The sequence below is a fragment of the Cavia porcellus genome, unplaced genomic scaffold (genome assembly GCF_034190915.1).
Source record: "Cavia porcellus strain 051 isolate PalLab524CR breed Dunkin Hartley unplaced genomic scaffold, mCavPor4.1 scaffold_22, whole genome shotgun sequence".
Classification (NCBI taxonomy): domain Eukaryota; kingdom Metazoa; phylum Chordata; class Mammalia; order Rodentia; family Caviidae; genus Cavia; species Cavia porcellus.
The window spans coordinates 48,408,532-48,428,902 of record NW_026947505.1 but is presented as its reverse complement, the minus strand read 5'-3'; positions in this window follow the sequence as shown (position 1 = coordinate 48,428,902).

Here is a 20,371-nt window from a genome sequence, read left to right as displayed (position 1 = left end):
ACCTAAAGCTGATCTTGTAGTAGAGTAGAAGGTTGGCTCCCCAAAGTAGGAGAGGGTGTGGAGAATGATTACTGAGCACTAAGTTATAATTAGATCAGAGAACTGAGTTGTGATGACCTATTGCATACTAGGGTGACTATGGTTACTATTATATTGAATATTTCAAAATACCTAGAAGAGAGGACTTTTGGATATTCTCATTACAAACAAAAGATAATGTATAAAGAGAGTGATATTAGTTCAATTATTAGATATACATCTGTGAAAATATCACACAGTATCCCACAAATGTAATTATTATATGATAAAATAAACCCAACAATAAAGAGATTTAGTTCCCTTCTCTCTCCACAAATATTGTTTCACTCAGTCACGGGTCTGACTTTCCCTGCCAATTCTCCTAGTTAGGTGATACCACCATAATTCTTCCAAATGAAGCATTTGCTCCTCAACTTGACTCCTCACCTTGACTGGTCTGGTCTCTGAGTGTCTCTCCAGACTTCTGTCACCTCTCCTGTCCTTACACTCTATGCTCCAACTATAAGATGATCTGAACTAGTTATTCTTTACTAAATATTTACCATGCACACTAGAAGTACGTGATTAAAAAATAGCTTGGAAGACAGGAAGCCCAAGTTCAAAGTTAGACCTGGTGCTTAGTTGTAATGGCATCGGGGGGCTCATTTAAAAGAGTTCTTTGAGCTCTGTTCCCTCACTAGACTACAATAGCTACAACACAGACTATAATGAATATCTGATTAGAACTGTAGATGGACCATACTAAGTATACAACAACTTTTAGGGGCAACAACTGTCTTTGTCATTATGGCAGAAACTTTAGAGAAGATGGCTTATTCCCAGAATTGAATGACATGAGTACCACTTCCCTAACTAAAAGCCAGAAACTTGCTTTTCTTAGCATCTGTTGAAGATGGGAATATGATAAAGATATGCGAGACTTTGATTCTAAAGAGAGCAATGTGCTATTCTTTCTTTACCTACTTACATTGCATATTAAAATTGTCACTTTAAAGCTTAAAGTACTGTAACATGCACATTAAGTTCTGGAATCAGGACCAAAATTATATCTCTATATATTTTTCATTTATTTAAAAAAATGTATCAATTGCCCTAGTGCTGGAAAATATGAAATGTTACCTATAGCTTACTATATTTTCAAAATTAGAAACTGAAAGCTAACATAATTGTATATTTTATTGAGCAGTTTTAATAAGTGGCTTTTTGTTTTACTAGGATTTAAATATATTACTTGAATTTTTGGCCAATGAAGTATTAAAAAATCTTTAAAAATTCACACTAGAAATTATCCCAAGTATGAATTTGCTCCAGTTTGTTTCAAGAGGAAAGTATATTACATATATTTTATGCATACCTGTGGTTTCTTTCTAAATGAGAATAAAAATTTGGCATTCATCTCAGAGAATCAGTGACAAAGTTAATAAAAGTCTTCTCTTCCAAACATCTGACAGCATTATATGTAATACATAATAAGCCAATATGCCATTATTACTCACAATTATGTAATGTCAACAATCTGGGTGGGCATCCATGTAATTAAAGTATGAAATATTTAATTATCATAATGGTCTGATGTGAACTTTACATTCTTTTACTGTATGTAGTTGGTCATAAAGCAATATTTTCCACATGGTTTATTGTATAATAATAGCTAATATTTATTGATGGATTACCAAGTAAAGCTGTTTATGTTTATCAACTCATTTCTGTTTAAAAGGCTCAATGAGTAAATACTATACCCATTTTAAAGATGAGGAATTTGGGACAAAGACAGTTAACCCCTCAAAGACAACACAGACACAATTAGAATTATCACAGTGACTTGAGCATAGTATAGTCAGGTTCAAGATCCTGCTTCTGGCCGTCTCTTCTGATATTTTCTCATACAAATCTCCTCAAAACAATATGCTGCTGCCTCTCCTTGTTAAAACAGGAAATTTTTCTTCCATTTTTTAAAATACTAAAATAAATGTTCAAAACTACAATCTGCTTCTCTCTCATATTGAATAATAGTGGTTCTGGTGTTTTGGACATTGATTTACATGCTTCCTTTTATCTCTGTTCTTTGGAAGTGTCTATCATTATACTGTCTATGAACTCAAAAAATGTGAGACTTGCTTAAGAAGAGAAAGATAAATTTTCTGCTTGTCTCTATCATATTTTAATAGTGTGAAGAATAATGCAGAGGACAGATAATGGATGAAGACATGGCATTGTGCGAGGAAGAATTTTGATATCTTACAGCTGAATCACCAGATAATAACTCAGACCGTGGCTATCCTGGACCAGATTTCTGTATTTTGGACCAAAAAAAAATCATAAAAATATGATTATACTGAGATACAATAGAAAAAACCATGTGATATGCAGCACATCTAATCTACTCAGCTGTCACAAATTGGTGGTGGGGAACTGTGTTGAGTGGTTAAAGTGCTTTAATTAGATTTTCTTATACTCCTAATAATAACTAACCTTGGACAACATACACAATGAGTCTGTCTCATAACGAATTCCATAGTATAGAACAACTGAAACACTTATTTCTTAGAAAACTAAGCTAGGTTGTTTACATATTAGATATTATTAGCATAAATTATTAGTGAAAAAAGGAAAAGAAACTGCTTAAAAGGAAAGGACTGGTATGCTGGGAAGGAGAAAAGAAGGAAAGAAAAAAATATATATATATACACACAGATAACTAAGATAATTGTACCACTCATTCCATGAGTTTATTAAAAGGAACAGTTAGTGCTTATACTGTTTGATCAATTTTTTTTAATTTTATTTAAGGAGAAAAGAAAAAAAAAGCAGGGAAAGGGTACAAGTTATACAGATTTACAGAAAAAAAATGAACAGTAGGAAATCACTAGTTAATGGATTACATATTGTCATCTTAGAAATAATTGTTCAAGTCACAAAATTAAAGCTTGTAAAGTGGACATTCCATCAATGATACTGCAAACAGTTCTGTTCATTGATCCAATAAAACTCTGTGATATCATTTTCTATCTTATACACTTAAATATACATGCAGTTATATAGTTTGGAGCACTTTCTTTTCCTCTCTTTTGTACCATGACTATTACACATTTTGGGTTTCATTGCTCCCACGGTTCTTATTACTTTTTTGGAAGAGAGTAAAACCAAATGTGACATAACAGAACAGAATCGGTCAAGTCAAAAGGGTGGACATAATAGATAATGTAAAAACATAATACAAGGTGATCAACAATGGTTACCATAATGCCTCCCGCTATCTCTAATAGAATTGCCTATATGGTTAGTTATAATACAATTGAACAAAACAGTAAAGAATAAAACCGACAAAACCAAAACATTGGAGACATTGTAGGTCTTCAAAAGTAGATAAAAGTCAACGAGAATGGGCGTTATAATGAATCTCATTATCTTCACAGCTGATGCCTAAACTTTCGAACCTGATACTATCCAGCAAAACAGAATAGGGGAACATCAGTTAAAAACCAGATGGTGAGAGTAATACAGGGCTTTAAATCAAGGTAATGAAAAGTCAAAGTGGGTTACTATAATATATCCTGCTATTTTTTTTCCTTTAATTAAAAGGATAAAGATAAAAAAGTAAATAATGGAGTGGAGATTGAGATAAAAGAGGGCATAACAACGAAACAGCGCAGATCAAAACATAACCATTTAAGCAGAATAGTGTTTCACCACCAGATAATCCTAACCTAAAAGTAGTTACCATATTGTTTCTTTCTTTGAAATCCTTGAGTACAACTTCGTATACTGTAGCATTAAGTATATCAAAACAATGTAAAACCATTCAAGAGAATGACAGCATTACAGAGTATTTAGAATCGACTAACAGAAAATGAACAATGGTTTCTGTATAATCTCCTTGTCTTTAAAAGGTTTTTGCTTATACTATCGTACATAATAAAATCCAATAAGATACAGCCTATTTAGACCATTGGAGACAGAAGGACAAAAGCTAGATGAGACTTCAAAATAAGATGATACTAAGTCAGTATTACCTATTAAGATGTCATTTTCTCCAAAATAGCTGTTCCTATCATCCAATCTTCTCTGCCTCATTTCTGTTGAGCTCTTTTTCTGTCAGTTGCTGTCAGTTTGTCTTCTTCATTTTGTTCTCTGCTCCATTCGTTGTGGCCTCTCTGCCATTATTTCTGGATTCTTTGTATTTTTCTTTTTTTAGAATATCCTGCAATACTCTCTGTAGAGTTGAATTGGTGGTTGCAAATTCCCCCAGTTCCTCTTTATCCTGGAAGCACCTTGTTTTTCCATCAATTTCCAGGGACAGTTGTGCAGGATATCTCAATCTTGGCTGGAGATTATTATCTTTCAAAGCTTGAATTATTTCCCCCCACGCTCTTCGTGATTTGATGGTTTGTGCAGAGAAATCTGCTGTAATTCTGATGGGTGTTCCCTTGTAAGTGGTCTGTTTCTTGTCTCTTACAGCTTTTAATATTCTGTTCTTGTATTGAATTTCTGGAATTTTTATTATTATATGCCTGGATGTTGCTCTGTTTGGGTTGTAGGTAGCTGGGGTCCTGTATGCCTCATACATCTGAGTATCTTTACCTTTTGCTAAATTAGGAAAATTCTCCTGGATTATTTCTGTGAGTAGCTTTTGTAGTTCACTTGTTTGTGTCCCTACTTCTTCTTTTATGTTCTTAATCCTTAAGTTATGGCTCCTCTTATCATCTTCTTGTCTTTGTATTATTGCTGTTTGTTTCTTTGTTATTTTTAAGAAGTTTTTCATTTCATTCTCCCATATTACAAGTCTGCCCTCCAGTTCAGATAGTCTGTCCTTAGTTTCTTTCAAGCTGTTATGCCAGTCTTCTATAGACTTCTTAGTATCTTGGTAGTCCCTTTGAACCTGCTTCACGTATTCTATGCTTTCTCTGTTTTCTCCATCAAACAATTCTCCCCTTTTTTTCTGTTCTTCCATTCCACCACCTGTTTTTTCTTGGGTGGTACTTAGCATTTCTCTAACTATTCTGCATACTTCTAGCTTCAGGTCGTTGATAACTTCATTCCTGAATTGGTCTATGAGGCTCTCTATATGGTGCCTTATGTGTATTGGTGCGGTGTCTGCTATTGCCTGTTTCTCAGAATTGGGGGCCAAGGAGCCTTTCTTGTTGCTGCCTCTTCCCATGCTGCCTCTTCTTCTCTGTTCCTTATATATGCAAGCTTATATAAGAGGCCCAGCTTCTCTCCCAGTCAGCCACAGCCTGATCGAATTGCGCCAGTTAGGTGTTCCCGCTCACCACTGCGCACCAGGGAGTTACGGACCAGGCAGCCTATGCGTCTCCCCTCCCGGCCACTGTCAGGCTCTGGGATCTGGGTTGGGACAGTCTACCAGGTCCGCTGGCAGCGTCACGCAGGCCAGGCACTTTTCACCAATCCCGCTCGAGAGGGGGATGTGTGGCTGGAGTGGCCACCGCACCCTGCTCCCACAGGACTGCTCGGGCCCAGAAAGTCCTCTGCTGGAGTCAAACTGTGGTAGAGTGTCAGTTTCTCTCACTCACCTCACCACAAGTCAGTGCACGCCTCCCTGCCGTTCGCAGATTGCCATTCTCAGAGCTTCTGCGCGTCTCTCTCCTTGCCGGGCCACTGTAGAGGCAGCCAGCCGCCGCGCGGCGGGAAACCCAAATCGCGGCTTACAATGATGCAGGGTCCAGCCTCCACACCGAGGCTTTTCTGTTCCTGTTTTAGCACCAGGACTGCATTCCAAGTTGGTTTCTCTCAGCCCAGTTCCTTCCTGAGTCAGCAGAGCATATCTCCACCTGCTTATGTCTCCTTAATCCGCACCATTCCTGGCTTCTGAGCCGAGTCTTTCAGAGAGCCTCCGGTAGTTGCTGTTATCTGTCCGCCATGTTCTCCCGGAAGTCCCCTGTTTGATCAATTTTGCTTGCATATATCTGGTAATCTGAGCAATCGTTGGAAGACAACAATATACAATATAATAACAATTGTTAATTTCTTACCTTATTTTGAAATTCTGTATCATTTTTATTATTTTTTAAAATTCTCTTTAAAATAAAAAAAAATTTAAAAAACATACTAAAACACATTAAGATAAATCGACACCGTGAAACCTAACTCTGTTCTCATGTTTTTCAACCCTTTTGGATATGAATACTTTTCTTGTAGAACAAATTATTTACCTGAAAATAATGTAATGAGACAATTTTAGTTTTACTGGGTTGTCAAGTGGGGAGTGTAAAAGAGGCAGGTTCTGTACCACATTCAGAAACTGTCCTTTGGGGAATTTTCTGGGGTAGTAGGTAACAGCCAGTTGTCACACTCACTTGTCGTTGTCAGCAAGCAGAGAAGTGAGACAAGTGACAAAGGCCCTTCTGAGACTGTCATACTAGCAGCAATGTGTCAAAAGAGCTCCTAGTGCTCTGAGGAAAGAAGGGAGCATCCTTCCTGCTTGAAAACAAACCTGTAGATCACTCCCAAACCATCCTTCTCCCTAGAGGCTTTCCTGAAGAGTGTGGACAGGAAACAAGGAAACCTCTGTTTACATTTGGTGTTTGCTCCAAATGCCATTTCGGGTTAACAGGCTTTTGAAGGATGAAATTTCATTATGATGAAAGTTGAATAATTTAGAAAGTAGGAGATCACAAAGTAAACAGTATAATAGTGCACATTACCAAAACACCTCCAACATTCAGAATTGAAAGGGCTTTTCTGAAAGGGCAGTTTCTTCTGAGCAAACAAGGAAACAGAGTCATAGCTTACTGGTTCTGGACATTTTGATCTTAATCATACTAAGTGAAATGCCTAGGATTTCATTTAAACATCGTGTGTGTGTGTGTACACAAAGCATTCTAACATTAATTCGTAAATACCATGATACTTAAACAGATTTTCACAAATTTATATTGTTTGAAAATCACTTTAATAATTTGAATTAATGATGTTCTTACCCAGAGACTTCCTACAAGATGTATTTTGCACTTTTAAGACCATGTTCATTGTTTTTAACAAAGTGCCTGGATTATAGTCAAAATCCTTTTGTTATTCAGCATGTTCATTCTCTTATAGCATTTGCATTAGGCCTTTTGTGTGTGATTTTGTATGATGATGTCATATTAATCTTCAAAATGATCTTTAAGAATCTATAAATGGTAATGGAGGTTAGCCTGTTTTATGTTGACTTTTTATTGTTGATATCCAACTGAAGCATGTTACTGATACCAAGTAAATGATTCACATTAGATATTCTTTTAGTGAACATATGTCTCATCTCTGTATTGAATCATCAATTTTAACAGCACTGAGAAACAGATCAGCTTCTGCCTGCCAGGTCCTGCCACCAGAAGACCCTTTCGTACAGGCACCCAGTGCGGGTAGAGAGAGCCAGCAGATCCACCTTTGCCTGCTGGGCACTGCCACCAGAAGATCCCGTCCTGCCAGCAGCCAGCATAGGCAGAAAGAACCAGGAGACTCGCCTCCACCTGCAGGGAGCTGCCACTGGAATGCTCCTTCCTGCAGGCAGCCAGCAGGAGTGGGACACACAGCCAGGTAAGCCCTGTGTACCTATAGGTCCCCATTGGAGGCCCTTAGTTCCTTTGGGCAGCCACTAGCAGACTAAGACAAACACACGCATGTGTGTCTGCCACAGGAGTGGCATCACAGGAGTCCCAGTGTAGACACACAGGCTGAGAGAAGCAGCCACCTCCATGTGCCCCTGATCATCAGGGAAGCCCCAGTGTAGTTGCACAGGTCTGAAGAAGCCTGCTCCATGTCCTGCTTCCTCCCTCTAAATCTGGGATTAGAGGAACCCAGGTGCCCATCCCATCCCCCTACACCACAGAGGGGCAGCCAATGTGGGAAGTGCCTGGGGCCCCACAACCAGCTTGTTGGGAGGAACCCAGGAGAATGTCAAGACAAAGGAGCAAAAGACAATCTCAGCCTCCAGCCCACACAGAACAAGTTGGGGAGATACAGCCATGGAAGAAAATGGAAGTCACACACCTGAAATCTCTGAGAGGGCAGCAACTGAAACAAAGAAACAACTTCATGAGATTGTAAAAGCAATCAAACCAGAAATAATGTCTCAGGTAAAGGAGGAATCACAAACATACTGAAAGAATTGTTCAGCAGATCTAAAGAAGACACAGACAAAAAAGAGGAGCATAGGAAAATGATGGAAACCTTGGATGAATATAGAAAGGAATTACATGCATGAAACAGATGCAAAGAGAGATCCAGGAAATTAATTCAATTGAAAGCTGGCAAAACTGCTTGAAACAGACTGAAGGTAGACTTTCAAATCTTGAAGACAGGATTGCAGCTAGTGATTCTGAAAGTGATTCTCTTAAAAATAACATGGAATTGGCCGGAGATTTAGCTCAATGGCATAAGCACCTGCCTGGCAAGTGCTGGGTTGTCAGTTCGATCACCCATACCAAAAAACAAAACAAAACAAAACAAAACAAAAAACCAGAATTCAAATAACAACTCAATGGCTGCAAGATGATGGAAAGAAGCACAATTTAAGAGTGATAGGTGCCAGTGAAGAAGCAGGGTCCAACACAAATGAAATTAAAAAGCTGTTTACAGAAGTAATAGAAGAAAGCTTTCCAAACATGGGAAATGGATCTGGCATGTAGATAAGTGAGAATGCCATATAGAACGCCAATTAACCATAACCAAAGTAAATCTACACCCAGACATATAATAATTAAGATTAAATAAGTTCAGCACGAGAACAAAATATTGAAAGCCGTTAGAGAAAAGAAACAGATCATCTATGAAAGAAAACCAATCAAAATCACAGAAGACTTAACAACACAATCATCAAGTCAAGAAGGGCTTGGAGTGACGTGTTTCAAACCTTGAAAGAAAACAATTTCCAACCCAGATTGCTCTACCCTGAAAAATTATCTTTCAAAATTGATGGAAAAATAAGATACTTCCATAATAAAGAACAACGGAAAGAATTCATGACCACCAAACCAACCCTACAGAGAATGCTAAAGGATAGTCTAAGAGAGAGATAAAGATGACCATGATTCCAGGAACAGCAGCCAAACAAGAAAGGCAACTGAATGAAAGGGAAAAGTGGAGGACCAACAACAGGAGGATAGCAGGTCAGAGACAATCTAATGTATGCTGGTTGTAACCATTGAAGTAGATGGCCTCAGGTCAGCAATACAAAGAAACACAGGGAGAGTGGATCAAGAAACAAGATCCATTGATATACTGTATGCAAGAAACACATTTAACTGGAAAGGAAATTCATAGACTGAAAATCAAAGGAGAGAAAACAATTGTTCCATGTGACAGGAGACCAGAAAAAAAGCAAAGAGTAACCTACCCTCCAACTGCAGAATGGATAAGAAAAGATATGGTACATACATGCAGTGGAAAGCTACCCAGCTATAAAACAGAATAATCTTAAGGCTCCTGTAGGTAAATGGCACAACTGGAGATCATATTCATGGGCAAAACAGTTCGAACTCATACATGTGAACACTAGTATAAGAAACAGAAGGAGATAATGAGATCTAAAAGCAAATAGTTATTGTAAGAGTGATAGGCGAGGAAACACCTGGGAGGGAAAGTTGGTAACTACTGTTAATTTCTTATTGTCTTGTCTTGAACTAACTCTTGTACTGTTTTCACAGTTTTGTTAGGTTTGGCTTTGTTCTGTCTTTTTTGTTAGATTTTATGCTGTCAGATGGTAGGGGCGGCTATTTTGAATATAGTGGATATATTATGGTAATCATGGCTTCCTATTATATTGAAGTCTTATAATGCTTTCATTAGTTTAATTGCTTTTATTTTGTTTTGTTTGATTTTATTATGTGCAATGGTATGAATAGTTATTTTGAAGAAAATAATACATTATGGTAGCCACTGCTGATTTCCTGTTATCTTGTTTTGAAGTCCTATCATACTTTTGTTCTTCTGTTTTGATTGGTTCTATCATGTTGTGTTTTATTTGATTTCATTATGTGTGAATGGTATAGACAACTTTTTGAGGAAAATGAGATAGTATAGTAGCCATTGTTCATTTTCTGTTATCTTGTTTTGAAGTCCTATAATGATTTCATTCTTTTGAATGGTTTTATACTATTTTGTTATGTTTGGTATTATGTGTATGCTCAACTATTTTGAAGAAAACAAAAGACATTATGGTAGGCACTGTTGGTATTTTATTGTCTTGTGTGAAGTGCTGTGTTGCTTGCATTGTTCTGTTCTGATTTGCTTTGTTCTGTTTTGTTCTTTATAAAATAAAAAAAGCAGCACTGAGTTCTCAAAAAGGATTATTTTAATTCATGTAATTTCATGTACTCTGTCCATCACTGTTTCCTAATATTCAATTATTATAACCGCTATATTGGAAATGCTGATAGTATCAACCTTGTTATATCCTTTACTCTATTCTTTGTGCTTAGACTTAATTTTAGATAACTGTTTAATTATTAAAAAATTAAAATTGCTATAGATAGCTAAGTTTGATAGAATATTATAATCAGGCAGACAGGGCTGCCCTTTGAAGGAGCCAATGCAAAAGACCAGATATTTTGCAACCTTGGAGGAGACACACTTCCTACTGAGGGCCAGACCCTAAGACAAAGGATACAATAAATGCACCCACATCCAAAATACAAGAATCAGGTACTGATATTCTGTATAGGTATCAGATCACCTTGTGGAAGCCAGAAGGAGCCATTAACCCAATCCCTGCAGCCAACAGCCATGTTCCTTGACTCACTTACCCATTTGATCCCAATTTAATCAATTTTACCTGAGCAATTATATTCATAAACTATTGATTTACCAGAGTTTCGTCTTACGTCCACTTGCGAGTTTCCAGTTTTTCCCACTTTAGACCCGCCTCAGCTCATCGTTTTACTCTATAAAAATCCCTAGAAAATACAGAATCTTTGGCAGCCCACTCGGGACCTCTTCTATCTCTCACTCAGACAGAAGCTTTGTTTTTCTCAATAACTGTGTCCTTCTGTTAACCTTCCTTCTTCCTAAAATTCACTCTGTTTTAGAGAACATGAACTCATACCAAACATCTAGTAGGTTGAGAATTTCTTTCCCCTATATCAAAATCACTATGTATTTTTAAAATCTGATCAACAGAGTCACAATTACTAATTATTTACATATTAGAATTTTTAAAATCCATAGCCATCTCACTACTAGAAAACAGAGCTTTAAGTAGCATATAGTCTATGGCTATATCTACAAGTATCTGATCTGATTACCACTATTATTCTAACATAGTATGTTTGAAAATTGCAAGGGAAGAGATACTGGCATAAACAAATGACAGAATCCTATAAGCCAGGGACCTAGGTTTTGACTCGGATTTTGTCACCATTATACCATTTGTTAAATTATACCATTTGTTAAATTCTGTTTCTGAAGGTGCTAAATTAGAGTAATACTGTATCACTGAGTTGTTCTGAGGGTTACATGAGTTATAACTTACTAACACATTGTGTGGCCTCAAATAAGTGGTCAACAAATGTTAATTTCCTCCTCTCTGTTAGCCCATTTCCTCATCTTGATATTATTGCTATAAAGCAGCAATAATACCTTAATGGACTTGTGGTACACTAGAGCTGACTTAAACCAACTATCATGAAAACTAATTGTTAAATTTTTGGGAACTTCTATTTCAAAACACAGATGGTAACAAAAATTATATAAATTTAAAATAAAATAAATTGCATTAAAAGCAATAACAAGAAATATGTGAATCTCACTGTTTTCTAATTATTTTACTTCACATAGTACTGTGGACTATGGTTTTAAAAGTATTTACATATATTATATCTTTGTGGTGGACATACATTAAAAATAATGCTGCATTCAGTGAAGACCTTATACCAAAAGCATCAAATTGGCCATGTTGAGAGTACTTACACTACAAAAAATATTAAATGCTTCAAATTAGAGATTTTTCCCTACAGAATGCTAAACATTTATCAGTGCTCATATATATAACTGATTTTGAAGTGGAAAAGCACTCTACACATAGATGATTTTAGAAGTTTCTAAAATTTGTCCCTATAATTTTATGTTGAAATATTATGCAAAAGGAAAGGATGTTGCGCTGGGAATTTAGCTCAGTGGCATAAGCACCTGTCTGGCAAGTGTGTGGTCATGAGTTCAATCTGCAGCACCCCCCCAAAAAATTGTTATTAGCAGTCATGGAAACATCAGTAGCAGATAGTATGCTGACTGTAACTTGGGGCAAGTGGTCTTGAAAAGTAAGTACAAGGAAATGAATGGATTTTGGATTTAAATATTAAACAAATATATGAACATTGGACAGGGATATGCTTCCCGAAATAAGTCCTATAAATGGCACTAAATATGATTTAGTGTTTTATCCTAATTATAATCTATAATTAACTGGCTTCACTTTTGGAATAGATCTAATAATACTTGCATATATATTCTTTATGATGTCATGATATGCATTCATGTGGTGTCTTGTTAATAAGTGAGGTCAGTTCACTTTGTAAATTATTATTTCTGAGTGGCCTGGCCTTATAATGAATTTTACATGACATAAATGCTATAATGAAGTTCAAGGTTTTTACACCTAAAAATATTTTTTTATAATTTAAGACTATGTGATCCACAAAGAGTGGGTTATTTAACTCAAAGTTCAAAGTAAAGAAAAATAGAATATAAAATATAATACACATACTAGTGATGAGATATCCTTATATTTTTTAAATTATTGGTTAAAGTGTTTTTTCTTTAATGTATTTCAAAATTCTTAAATCCCATAATCTTCTTTGGAGCAGCTTTTTACAACTAAACATTTTCTCACAGGAAGAAACAACAATAGGCTGAATCCGTTAAGAAAGTAATCGCAGCATTCCAACTTTGAAAGAATAAAAAACGATAAATTCCAATATTACGATTTGGGTTAGGGTTAGAGGGGAGAAACTACAAATTATCTATAAGTATTTGAAAATAGAGTCTAGAAAATATGAATAAAAAGCAAACATTCAATTGTTATTTCTGGAAGTGATTGCATTTTCTCTCTTTTATACTCAAATTTATTTTTCTTGTCCCAGAAATTAGTTTCCACTATGTAATTTATTACAAAGAAAATTATTCTATCCTGATTATGTAATTTGAGAAGAAATTATGAGGAAAAAATCTTATGTTTTTGATAAACTTTATTTCTAAATTTCATAATTTGCTTTGAAATTAGTAAATAATTTTCCTAACCTCATATTCCTTATTTTACAGTATAGCCTTCTTCACATTATAATTATGAGACTTCATCTCTTTTGTCTACTGATCATGAATAAATTAATATAATTCTCCTGATTGGTTTCCTGCGCTCATAAAACTACAAATTAGAAAACCTAAGAAGCAGTTCTAAAAATCTTTTTATCAAGCAAAAGCTGATTTCTGCCCACGTTGTCATTGGAAATGATGGAGCACTTCTTTTCACATCATAACAGATGGTATGGTAAACTACACTAATATCACACACACGTTCAAAATACCATCAAGGGAGTAGCCCCCCTTGAGACCTTTTTAACTTTTTACTAAAAGTATGAATACTGAAACAAATGAACATTCACAACACAAAAACACTGAGACTAGATTCAGCATCTATATCCAGCAATGGAAAGAATCTGTCCAAATTATAAGAAATATGAGCTGCTTTAGGGAAAACAAGCAGACCTTAACTTTCACATGAAATGAACACCTAAGAAATGGCAAAAGATATTTGGAACCCCCCAAATCCACCCTCATTATAAGGGGCAAAAAAGAATAAGGATGTCTTTCCCTTAGAGAATCACAGCCAACTTGCCAAATTCATGCCACTCCATTCTTCTCTCCCTCACACACACCCACGTAGCCCCCGCACACCCATGTATTCATGAGGTAGGAGCTGGTAGCACATGCCCCACCTCGTGTCACTTCTGCAGTATGGTTTACACATTCCTCCAAAGGTGAAACACACATTCCTCGGTGAAACGGAGCCCCAGGTGCCCACAGGTGTGACGAATTCAATATAACTTGCTTGTCCCTCTCACTTCACCTTTTTGTGATTGTGCTTCAAATTACTTGGGAGTCTACCACAGCTATCAGGAAACTCAAACTAAAGCAAATTCTCTACTTTTCCATTCTTTATGTTTTTGTTTAAGCTTTAAGACTTAGTTCTCCAACCAGGTGTGATGGCTCATGCTTATAATTCCAGCATTCCTGAGGCAGGGGGATCACTGACCAGCCTGGGCTACGAACTGAGCCCAAGGCCAGCCTGAACTGCATAGTGAGACCCTGTCTCAAAAGGAAACAAAAAAAAAAAAAACTTAGTTCTCGCATCACCTCTTCAGAATCTGATTGACCTGACTTTGATACCTCTTTCATTACAATATTATAATGCTTGATCAACTGGATTCTCCCTACGATTGCCATCATCCCTTACGTATCAAGATAGACATTTTTCTTTTTTTTTTTTAATGTTTTATACTTTTTTTTTTAATTGGTACCGGGGATCGAACTCATGACTGCCTGCTTGCAAGGCAGGCGCTTATGCCACTGAGCTAAATCCCCAGCCCCTAGGATAGACATTTTTCTACTGCATTTTTACCTTGGCACCTGTTACATGGTAGGCTCCTAGTAAATGTATGTAAAATAGATAATTGAAATAAAGAATAAAAAGAGAAAAAAGAAAGAACAACAACACAAAACACAGACTTCCTTGCTAACATGAGTTAGGACTTTGTTTCTGATTATCCCAAAAGCAGCTCTGTGTAACCAAATTGAATTTCCTATTTTTGGCTTACATACTCACTCCACAAAAATAGACTTCACAAAGAACTTCCGTATCTTTATTTCTGAATGAAATGGAAAGGACTTGTAAAATGAAAATATCTGAGGTTTCAACAGCAGCAGAAATATAAAACTCCCTTCTCATTTAAAGCCAAGAAGAACTCATTCAGAAGTTCCCCTTGCTAGATAATTTCAGGGAGAAAAAGAAGTCACAAGTTTACACTTGGAAAATTATTCATATTTATACCTACAATAGGAATGACAGCAAGTTGGGCCAAAGGTTAAATGAATAGGAGACACCCATGCAACTCTGAGCCCTGGGGCTTCCTCGGGCTGAGGAGGTAAGGGTTCAATAAAGTGCCAAGAGCTGTAGCTGCCAAGCCCAATATTTTGGTGCAGTGGTAAGACAGATGGACATTACTGGTTAAACAAAGTTTTTAAAAACACTTAACAAAAGTATTTCCTTCAGGGCATGGAAGATAAGGAGTAAATCTAGTGTTGCCTGTAGTAGTCAAGAAAGGCATCTGAGATATATAAGAAAGATAGTTGACCTATTTTTGCCTCATCAATATAGAAACATTTAAATCAGGAAAAAAAAGGAGGCATGTAATACAAGTATAAATCCTCTAAATCGGTATTTTATTAACTACTAATTGCAACTCATCAACAGTTCATAAAACCAATGTTTGAATTTTGACCAGTGTTTTAAGAAATAATATAGAATGGATTAGAGTAGAAAATTATTGTAATGCTCACATTTTTGTGGGCACATATATGTGAATGCTAGGTCACAATATAAAATGTTTTCTTAACTCTGGTTTGTGGTTAGACATATCTGGAAGTCTCTGCTTTTGCTGTTCCTTCTTTCAAATTGTCTTCTGTATCAAAATTAGAGTTCAGATAAACGGGTGGGTTCTTGGCCTCAGCTCCAAGCATCTGGATTTTAGAAGAATGGCAAATGATTGTAATTCCTGCCAAAAATTTGGACTCCAATATGTTAGCCAGTTTTCTGTCACTATAACAAAATATGAGGGAATTAAAGAGAGGAAAGGTTTGTTTTGGCTCAGAGTACTGGAGATTCCAGGTCAAGATCACCGGCCTCACTTGCTTTGGACCTCTGGTGAGAGCAGCACATCATAGCAGGAGCTTGTAACTGAGCAAACTGTTTATCTCATAATCAAGGAAAGAGAGAAGACATTGGATCCTACAGCCTCCCTCCAATATTCTAAGGACCCTCTGCAATGTACTATCAATCTGCCACGAGGCTCTACCTCCTAGAGACTCTTTTTCCAATAGTACCACCCCAGGGAACACTAAGGTGGGCATTTTAGGGGATATTCTACATTCAAACTATAGCTGATGATAACACTTCTAGGATTGTGAGTGGTACATAAAAAAAAGTGCTAATTCTTTCACTTGCTAGCCTTGTAGAGCACTTCCACATGATTATAATTTCAGGGAAGACCTTAATTCTTGAGAAGAAGCAGAGTGGAATAGAGGTTAAGAGGTTTTATGTGAAAAGAGGCAGACTTGGATTGCAATCCTAGTTTGTCTTTTGCTAGCTGTGATATCTCTGGAATCTCAATTATTTGTAATAAGTGGCATTTACAACTGTACCTACTGCATAGAATAAAATTAACTAAATTATATGAAGCAGTGAATAGTAACACAGAAAATCTTAGCAATTATCACCTTTAAGAATCCACCAACATTTTGAGAAAAATGCTTTTTAACTTAATTTGACAAACATTGGTTGCACATGCAAAGAACAAAATTGAGGGTTTTTATAAATACAAAAAAATAGTTCTATTTTCATGGAGTCTACAGTTTAATATGGTTGTAAGTTTTTATAGCAGAAAATAAGCTTACAGATTACCAGTTCTGTCCTTCATTTAACACAGAGAGAAGCTGAGACTATTGAGTCTAAGCAAGTTTTCCAGAGACCTCAAAATTAGTTAGTGGAGAAGTTATAAATATAGCCTGGGTAAGTGAACCCAAGCCAGTGCCCTTCTACCAGAGTAGGTAGGTCAGTTCCTGGGTAAGCCAGAGCTCAGTCCTGACATTGGTATATTGGTAAATGTTAAAAAACAGCTCTGTGTGGACATATGTATGTACCCACATTGATATGCACATTTACTGATAATAGGCTGTATCATACAGTTTACAAATGATTAAAAAATACAACTTTTTAAATTACAGAATCCAATTATTGTCACAAAATCCTTTTGCTCATTTTTGCTGGATTTTTATATCCATAGCCAACCTATAGTTATAATAAAAGATGATTTGACAAATACAGTTGTGTTTCAATACATTAACTCTTTATAATTGAAGTAAAATACACCTAAGATTTGCCATCCTGACCATTTTTAAGTGTATAGGTCAATAGTGTTAAGTGTATTCACGTTGTTGTGCAAGTAATCTCCATAACTTTTTTATCTTGCAAACCAAAACTCTGTCTTATACAACAATAACTTCCTGTTCTATCCTCCTTTTAATGTTTGGGAACAATTATTTTACTTTATGTTTCCATGAGTGTCACTACTCTACTTCATAAGTCACTTTTTGTGACTGTCTCGTTTTACTAAGTATATAGCATCAAGATTCCTCCATGTGGTGATAGCCTACAAGGTTTTTTTCCCTCTTTTACGCTTGGGTAATACCCTATTGTTTGTCTGTTAATGGACACTTAGGTTGCTTCTGTTTCTTACATATTACAAATAATGCTTCTATGAACATAAAAACATTTCCTCAAGATTCTAAGTTCTTTTTGACTATACAGTACACTCAGATGTGGGGTTGCTACATTACCTGAAAGCTCTATTTTAAATTTTGTGAGGTAGCACTGTACTTCTTTCCACACCAGGTGCACCATTCTACATTCCCACAAACCCCACCCAAGCATTCCAACTTCATATTCTCTCTCTCTCTCTTTTTTTTTTAATCAGTACTGGGGATCGAACTCACAACCGCCTGCTTGCAAGGCAGGTGCTTATGCCGCTGAGATAAATCCCCAGCCCCCAACTTCACATTCTCATATCCTTGACAACAGTTATTTTCTGTAGTTTTGATAGACATAGGTGTGAAGTGATGCACTTACTATCAAAAAAAAGCCTCAGTGAGTCTGACATGCTTTCCACTATTAAGACAGGTTAAGTCTCAATTAGGTTATATTCGTTAAACTAAAGCCTCTTTTTAATTTAGCATACTTCTGTTGCTAAATCTAAATGAAACAAAGGTAAACTTTTTCTGTAATGAACCAGATAGTAAACACTTCAGAGTGTGGGCCATAATGTGTCTTCCCCAGCTGCTCAGCTCTGGCAGTGTCAGACAATTCACAAATGAATGAGGCTATTTCAATAACACCTTGCAGCAACAGACACCAGACAGACCCTAGTTTGTTGACCCCTGGTACAGACAATGAAGCCAAAACTCAAGCCCTGGTCTTTGCCAACTTCTCTGTGTAAATGCTCTCACCCATCATTTTAAGAATTTACTGAAAGTAGTTAGAAAGAACAACATAGTAGCATACTATTTATAAATAACGTTCTCATCACATAGATACTAACAGCATACATTATCATAATGGCACAGGTCCTAGTAAAAACCAATGGAAGAATTAGGCATTGATAGATTTCGATTACTTATTATTTTTATTTTTAATACTATGCATTTAATTTTAAATTGTTACAATTTTTACTGAAATTAAAAACTGGCTTGAAAAATTCTTGGAAATTTAACAACTGTCTGGCATAGCTGGTATGGGCCAGCCCCAGTATCCCACATTTTTTAGTCGCAGGTCTCATGTCTGTGCTCTCAGATTATCTGAGAACCAACCCAGCTCTTGCCCTTTGTACCCTTTCAAACTTACAGAAAATATTATCTTCTGAAAGTGGTGGGAACTGGTTTCTTGGAGTATATTTTACCTCTTCATAACTTCATTTCTCAAAGAACACCTCCTGTGCCTTTAATATTTAGGCAGTCTGGCCTTAAGGTAATTAAACTTCTGACCAAGTCTTCACTGTCAAGAGACTTAGAGAATTAAATGCCTATTTATGTGTTTACATGTGAGACATGTTTGGTTTAAAATAATTTGTGTGCTCTTTAGAAGTTTCTCATATTACAGCATTTCTCATCTCGGGAACCAGTACATTTGGGTAGAAATTAAGATGCAAATAAAACAGCATCTGTGAACATAATCAAGGGATTGATATTTTAACTTCATCTTAGCGCACACAGTGTCATCTTGGACAACTGATTTCACTGATTTATAAGTCTCACTTTTTCTCTTCTACAAACTCAGGGAAATAATTTTTGGTACTCTTAAAGTCTGTGAGGACTGATATTGCTACAGTGGTGGAGAACACTGGTTAATAGGGTGTTGGAAATGTAGGTCATCATTTATCATCTGGACATGAATTTGAGGTATTAGAGATTGTAATTCCACAAACCTGACATAAACACTTTAAGCTTTGAAAAATGTGCTGAGCAAATTGGAACTTCGGGTAGCAATTATTTTTTCAATTGTTACTTGCATTTCCTTCACCCATGTTTGTTTTCCCAATGCCACAGATATCTGAGAGGCAAGGCTGAATTTATTCAGATATGTTTTTCTTTACTTATCTTTTTGGATCTAGAATCATCAGTCTATGGCACCAACGCCACCATTTTCCTGTTTTCCTAATTTCCTTCTTTGTCTTCTTATTTTTTTACCTGTTTTTCCTTTCTATGTCTTTTCTTTGGTACTCTATACTTCTCATCCTGTTTTGTTTCACGTTCACTACTGCTTGCCAGAGTAGATGTTTACCCTTAAGTCAGTCTGAGATCTAACATTACATAATAATGTATGTGGTTCTCCTTTAACTAGAAAATCTTAAATTCCAATGATCATTGCATCCATATTTATCAGTCCATTACATTCCATCATCTTTTTCTGTTTCCAAGTCCTAGCCCTGACCTCACTATGGATGTGTACTACCAAAGCACGGATCTCTCCAATACTGATCTCTTTATTCATAAAACATGGGAGAGGACACAGGACATGGGTATTGGAGTTCACTCTGGTAAAGCATTCCTTTGCATTGTAAATCTTGTTCTGTGTACACTATAGAGGCCACTTGGGTTCATGCTTAAGTCTCATGAGAATGCTAGTCTACTCATGGGCCTGACTTATTTCCCTGTTTTAAAGACTCAGCATGATAACTGTATGCTAAATATACCAGATCTAACTATTCTCTACTAGCATTGTATATAAAGGTAGATTTAGAAAGAGGTGCCAATTTGAGAAATATTTTTGCAATTTTTATGGTATATCATATTTATACAAAAAGGCTTTTGTTTTAGAGTATTGTGTTTAGGAGTATAGTGGTAAAAGCGTTATGTAACTCAGCCTTTTATTTGTCCTTTGTACATGTGTACAGAATCTGAAAGAGAAAAATGCTAGCTTTTATATTAGCCACAAGTAATTGTGGTTAGCTTTGCTGAAATTCCTCATCCTAATGATGCAAACAAAAATCACAAAGCGCAGAGCTTTAAGTTTCAG